Below are 5,000 nucleotides of genomic sequence, written 5' to 3' on the forward strand. Positions count from 1 at the left end.
ATTCCCAGGCGGTCTCCCATCCAAGTACTAACCAGGCCCGACCCTGCTTAGCTTCCGAGATCAGACGAGATCGGGCGTTGCCAGGCTGGTATGGCCGTACAAAATAAGTTGACAACCATAGGCTACTTATCCATATACAGATTTAGCAATTGACAATGCAAGGTAGTCTCTCTCTCTCTCTCTCTCTCTCTCTCTCGTGTCAAAATGAAAACAGCTTCCAGCCCCTTTCATGAAGGACTACTTGTGCATATTGCAAGATGTCAGTTTCTAAGTGAATGAGCAAAAGAGCATACAGCACCTGGTATTCCCAGGCGGTCTCCCATCCAAGTACTAACCAGGCCCGACCCTGCTTAGCTTCCGAGATCAGACGAGATCGGGCGTTGCCAGGCTGGTATGGCCGTACGAAATAAGTTGACAACCATAGGCTACTTATCCATATACAGATTTAGCAATTGACAATGCAAGGTAGTCTCTCTCTCTCTCTCTCTCGTGTCAAAATGAAAACAGCTTCCAGCCCCTTTCATGAAGGACTACTTGTGCATATTGCAAGATGTCAGTTTCTAAGTGAATGAGCAAAAGAGCATACAGCACCTGGTATTCCCAGGCGGTCTCCCATCCAAGTACTAACCAGGCCCGACCCTGCTTAGCTTCCGAGATCAGACGAGATCGGGCGTTGCCAGGCTGGTATGGCCGTACGAAATAAGTTGACAACCATAGGCTACTTATCCATATACAGACTTAGCAATTGACAATGCAAGGTAGTCTCTCTCTCTCTCTCTCTCGTGTCAAAATGAAAACAGCTTCCAGCCCCTTTCATGAAGGACTACTTGTGCATATTGCAAGATGTCAGTTTCTAAGTGAATGAGCAAAAGAGCATACAGCACCTGGTATTCCCAGGCGGTCTCCCATCCAAGTACTAACCAGGCCCGACCCTGCTTAGCTTCCGAGATCAGACGAGATCGGGCGTTGCCAGGCTGGTATGGCCGTACGAAATAAGTTGACAACCATAGGCTACTTATCCATATACAGATTTAGCAATTTACAATGCAAGGTGGTCTCTCTCTCTCTCTCTCTCTCTCGTGTCAAAATGAAAACAGCTTCCAGCCCCTTTCATGAAGGACTACTTGTGCATATTGCAAGATTTCAGTTTCTAAGTGAATGAGCAAAAGAGCATACAGCACCTGGTATTCCCAGGCGGTCTCCCATCCAAGTACTAACCAGGCCCGACCCTGCTTAGCTTCCGAGATCAGACGAGATCGGGCGTTGCCAGGCTGGTATGGCCGTACAAAATAAGTTGACAACCATAGGCTACTTATCCATATACAGATTTAGCAATTGACAATGCAAGGTAGTCTCTCTCTCTCTCTCTCTCTCTCTCTCGTGTCAAAATGAAAACAGCTTCCAGCCCCTTTCATGAAGGACTACTTGTGCATATTGCAAGATGTCAGTTTCTAAGTGAATGAGCAAAAGAGCATACAGCACCTGGTATTCCCAGGCGGTCTCCCATCCAAGTACTAACCAGGCCCGACCCTGCTTAGCTTCCGAGATCAGACGAGATCGGGCGTTGCCAGGCTGGTATGGCCGTACGAAATAAGTTGACAACCATAGGCTACTTATCCATATACAGATTTAGCAATTGACAATGCAAGGTAGTCTCTCTCTTTCTCTCTCTCGTGTCAAAATGAAAACAGCTTCCAGCCCCTTTCATGAAGGACTACTTGTGCATATTGCAAGATTTCAGTTTCTAAGTGAATGAGCAAAAGAGCATACAGCACCTGGTATTCCCAGGCGGTCTCCCATCCAAGTACTAACCAGGCCCGACCCTGCTTAGCTTCCGAGATCAGACGAGATCGGGCGTTGCCAGGCTGGTATGGCCGTACAAAATAAGTTGACAACCATAGGCTACTTATCCATATACAGATTTAGCAATTGACAATGCAAGGTAGTCTCTCTCTCTCTCTCTCTCTCTCTCTCTCGTGTCAAAATGAAAACAGCTTCCAGCCCCTTTCATGAAGGACTACTTGTGCATATTGCAAGATGTCAGTTTCTAAGTGAATGAGCAAAAGAGCATACAGCACCTGGTATTCCCAGGCGGTCTCCCATCCAAGTACTAACCAGGCCCGACCCTGCTTAGCTTCCGAGATCAGACGAGATCGGGCGTTGCCAGGCTGGTATGGCCGTACGAAATAAGTTGACAACCATAGGCTACTTATCCATATACAGATTTAGCAATTGACAATGCAAGGTGGTCTCTCTCTCTCTCTCTCGTGTCAAAATGAAAACAGCTTCCAGCCCCTTTCATGAAGGACTACTTGTGCATATTGCAAGATTTCAGTTTCTAAGTGAATGAGCAAAAGAGCATACAGCACCTGGTATTCCCAGGCGGTCTCCCATCCAAGTACTAACCAGGCCCGACCCTGCTTAGCTTCCGAGATCAGACGAGATCGGGCGTTGCCAGGCTGGTATGGCCGTACGAAATAAGTTGACAACCATAGGCTACTTATCCATATACAGATTTAGCAATTGACAATGCAAGGTGGTCTCTCTCTCTCTCTCTCGTGTCAAAATGAAAACAGCTTCCAGCCCCTTTCATGAAGGACTACTTGTGCATATTGCAAGATTTCAGTTTCTAAGTGAATGAGCAAAAGAGCATACAGCACCTGGTATTCCCAGGCGGTCTCCCATCCAAGTACTAACCAGGCCCGACCCTGCTTAGCTTCCGAGATCAGACGAGATCGGGCGTTGCCAGGCTGGTATGGCCGTACGAAATAAGTTGACAACCATAGGCTACTTATCCATATACAGATTTAGCAATTGACAATGCAAGGTAGTCTCTCTCTCTCTCTCTCTCTCTCTCTCTCTCTCTCTCTCTCGTGTCAAAATGAAAACAGCTTCCAGCCCCTTTCATGAAGGACTACTTGTGCATATTGCAAGATGTCAGTTTCTAAGTGAATGAGCAAAAGAGCATACAGCACCTGGTATTCCCAGGCGGTCTCCCATCCAAGTACTAACCAGGCCCGACCCTGCTTAGCTTCCGAGATCAGACGAGATCGGGCGTTGACAGGCTGGTATGGCCGTACGAAATAAGTTGACAACCATAGGCTACTTATCCATATACAGATTTAGCAATTGACAATGCAAGGTGGTGTCTCTCTCTCTCTCTCGTGTCAAAATGAAAACAGCTTCCAGCCCCTTTCATGAAGGACTACTTGTGCATATTGCAAGATTTCAGTTTCTAAGTGAATGAGCAAAAGAGCATACAGCACCTGGTATTCCCAGGCGGTCTCCCATCCAAGTACTAACCAGGCCCGACCCTGCTTAGCTTCCGAGATCAGACGAGATCGGGCGTTGCCAGGCTGGTATGGCCGTACGAAATAAGTTGACAACCATAGGCTACTTATCCATATACAGATTTAGCAATTGACAATGCAAGGTAGTCTCTCTCTCTCTCTCTCTCTCTCTCTCTCTCTCGTGTCAAAATGAAAACAGCTTCCAGCCCCTTTCATGAAGGACTACTTGTGCATATTGCAAGATGTCAGTTTCTAAGTGAATGAGCAAAAGAGCATACAGCACCTGGTATTCCCAGGCGGTCTCCCATCCAAGTACTAACCAGGCCCGACCCTGCTTAGCTTCCGAGATCAGACGAGATCGGGCGTTGCCAGGCTGGTATGGCCGTACGAAATAAGTTGACAACCATAGGCTACTTATCCATATACAGATTTAGCAATTGACAATGCAAGGTAGTCTCTCTCTCTCTCTCTCTCGTGTCAAAATGAAAACAGCTTCCAGCCCCTTTCATGAAGGACTACTTGTGCATATTGCAAGATGTCAGTTTCTAAGTGAATGAGCAAAAGAGCATACAGCACCTGGTATTCCCAGGCGGTCTCCCATCCAAGTACTAACCAGGCCCGACCCTGCTTAGCTTCCGAGATCAGACGAGATCGGGCGTTGCCAGGCTGGTATGGCCGTACGAAATAAGTTGACAACCATAGGCTACTTATCCATATACAGATTTAGCAATTTACAATGCAAGGTGGTCTCTCTCTCTCTCTCTCTCTCTCGTGTCAAAATGAAAACAGCTTCCAGCCCCTTTCATGAAGGACTACTTGTGCATATTGCAAGATTTCAGTTTCTAAGTGAATGAGCAAAAGAGCATACAGCACCTGGTATTCCCAGGCGGTCTCCCATCCAAGTACTAACCAGGCCCGACCCTGCTTAGCTTCCGAGATCAGACGAGATCGGGCGTTGCCAGGCTGGTATGGCCGTACAAAATAAGTTGACAACCATAGGCTACTTATCCATATACAGATTTAGCAATTGACAATGCAAGGTAGTCTCTCTCTCTCTCTCTCTCTCTCTCTCGTGTCAAAATGAAAACAGCTTCCAGCCCCTTTCATGAAGGACTACTTGTGCATATTGCAAGATGTCAGTTTCTAAGTGAATGAGCAAAAGAGCATACAGCACCTGGTATTCCCAGGCGGTCTCCCATCCAAGTACTAACCAGGCCCGACCCTGCTTAGCTTCCGAGATCAGACGAGATCGGGCGTTGCCAGGCTGGTATGGCCCTACGAAATAAGTTGACAACCATAGGCTACTTATCCATATACAGATTTAGCAATTGACAATGCAAGGTGGTCTCTCTCTCTCTCTCTCGTGTCAAAATGAAAACAGCTTCCAGCCCCTTTCATGAAGGACTACTTGTGCATATTGCAAGATTTCAGTTTCTAAGTGAATGAGCAAAAGAGCATACAGCACCTGGTATTCCCAGGCGGTCTCCCATCCAAGTACTAACCAGGCCCGACCCTGCTTAGCTTCCGAGATCAGACGAGATCGGGCGTTGCCAGGCTGGTATGGCCGTACAAAATAAGTTGACAACCATAGGCTACTTATCCATATACAGATTTAGCAATTGACAATGCAAGGTAGTCTCTCTCTCTCTCTCTCTCTCTCTCTCGTGTCAAAATGAAAACAGCTTCCAGCCCCTTTCATGAAGGACTACT

At 47.0% G+C, this 5,000-nt stretch overlaps 16 non-coding genes and 1 pseudogene across 16 annotated transcripts in view; all 17 read right to left on the reverse strand.

Annotated features, from left to right (window-relative positions):
* LOC146264859 (5S ribosomal RNA) overlaps positions 1–102 on the reverse strand; it is a 119-nt gene extending 17 nt beyond the window's left edge. Inside the window, exon 1 of the ribosomal RNA XR_014728212.1 lies at positions 1–102. This exon is cut by the window's left edge and continues 17 nt beyond it. This is a non-coding gene — a ribosomal RNA (5S ribosomal RNA).
* Positions 103–286: 184 nt separating this feature from the next.
* Positions 287–405, reverse strand: LOC146264860 (5S ribosomal RNA). Its single transcript, XR_014726129.1, has one exon. It is a non-coding gene; the product is annotated as a 5S ribosomal RNA (ribosomal RNA).
* A 174-nt stretch (positions 406–579) lies between these two features.
* Positions 580–698, reverse strand: LOC146264861 (5S ribosomal RNA). Its single transcript, XR_014726130.1, has one exon. It is a non-coding gene; the product is annotated as a 5S ribosomal RNA (ribosomal RNA).
* A 174-nt stretch (positions 699–872) lies between these two features.
* LOC146264862 (5S ribosomal RNA) lies at positions 873–991 on the reverse strand. The gene has a single exon (XR_014726132.1). It is a non-coding gene; the product is annotated as a 5S ribosomal RNA (ribosomal RNA).
* A 178-nt stretch (positions 992–1,169) lies between these two features.
* Positions 1,170–1,288, reverse strand: LOC146264863 (5S ribosomal RNA). The gene has a single exon (XR_014728213.1). It is a non-coding gene; the product is annotated as a 5S ribosomal RNA (ribosomal RNA).
* Positions 1,289–1,470: 182 nt separating this feature from the next.
* On the reverse strand, positions 1,471–1,589 carry LOC146264864 (5S ribosomal RNA). Its single transcript, XR_014726133.1, has one exon. It is a non-coding gene; the product is annotated as a 5S ribosomal RNA (ribosomal RNA).
* Positions 1,590–1,763: 174 nt separating this feature from the next.
* LOC146264865 (5S ribosomal RNA) lies at positions 1,764–1,882 on the reverse strand. Its single transcript, XR_014728214.1, has one exon. It is a non-coding gene; the product is annotated as a 5S ribosomal RNA (ribosomal RNA).
* Positions 1,883–2,066: 184 nt separating this feature from the next.
* LOC146264866 (5S ribosomal RNA) lies at positions 2,067–2,185 on the reverse strand. Its single transcript, XR_014726134.1, has one exon. It is a non-coding gene; the product is annotated as a 5S ribosomal RNA (ribosomal RNA).
* A 172-nt stretch (positions 2,186–2,357) lies between these two features.
* On the reverse strand, positions 2,358–2,476 carry LOC146264867 (5S ribosomal RNA). Its single transcript, XR_014726135.1, has one exon. It is a non-coding gene; the product is annotated as a 5S ribosomal RNA (ribosomal RNA).
* A 172-nt stretch (positions 2,477–2,648) lies between these two features.
* Positions 2,649–2,767, reverse strand: LOC146264868 (5S ribosomal RNA). Its single transcript, XR_014726136.1, has one exon. It is a non-coding gene; the product is annotated as a 5S ribosomal RNA (ribosomal RNA).
* A 196-nt stretch (positions 2,768–2,963) lies between these two features.
* LOC146264869 (5S ribosomal RNA) lies at positions 2,964–3,082 on the reverse strand. The gene has a single exon (XR_014728080.1). It is a non-coding gene; the product is annotated as a 5S ribosomal RNA (ribosomal RNA).
* A 172-nt stretch (positions 3,083–3,254) lies between these two features.
* LOC146264870 (5S ribosomal RNA) lies at positions 3,255–3,373 on the reverse strand. The gene has a single exon (XR_014726138.1). It is a non-coding gene; the product is annotated as a 5S ribosomal RNA (ribosomal RNA).
* A 188-nt stretch (positions 3,374–3,561) lies between these two features.
* Positions 3,562–3,680, reverse strand: LOC146264871 (5S ribosomal RNA). The gene has a single exon (XR_014726139.1). It is a non-coding gene; the product is annotated as a 5S ribosomal RNA (ribosomal RNA).
* Positions 3,681–3,854: 174 nt separating this feature from the next.
* Positions 3,855–3,973, reverse strand: LOC146264872 (5S ribosomal RNA). The gene has a single exon (XR_014726140.1). It is a non-coding gene; the product is annotated as a 5S ribosomal RNA (ribosomal RNA).
* Positions 3,974–4,151: 178 nt separating this feature from the next.
* Positions 4,152–4,270, reverse strand: LOC146264873 (5S ribosomal RNA). The gene has a single exon (XR_014728215.1). It is a non-coding gene; the product is annotated as a 5S ribosomal RNA (ribosomal RNA).
* A 182-nt stretch (positions 4,271–4,452) lies between these two features.
* On the reverse strand, positions 4,453–4,571 carry LOC146264874 (5S ribosomal RNA; annotated as a pseudogene).
* Positions 4,572–4,743: 172 nt separating this feature from the next.
* Positions 4,744–4,862, reverse strand: LOC146264875 (5S ribosomal RNA). Its single transcript, XR_014728216.1, has one exon. It is a non-coding gene; the product is annotated as a 5S ribosomal RNA (ribosomal RNA).
* Positions 4,863–5,000: the final 138 nt, after the last annotated feature.

The sequence above is a fragment of the Hypomesus nipponensis genome, chromosome 12 (genome assembly GCF_054491055.1).
Source record: "Hypomesus nipponensis isolate SF chromosome 12, ASM5449105v1, whole genome shotgun sequence".
In the NCBI taxonomy this organism is placed as follows: Eukaryota; Metazoa; Chordata; class Actinopteri; order Osmeriformes; family Osmeridae; genus Hypomesus; species Hypomesus nipponensis.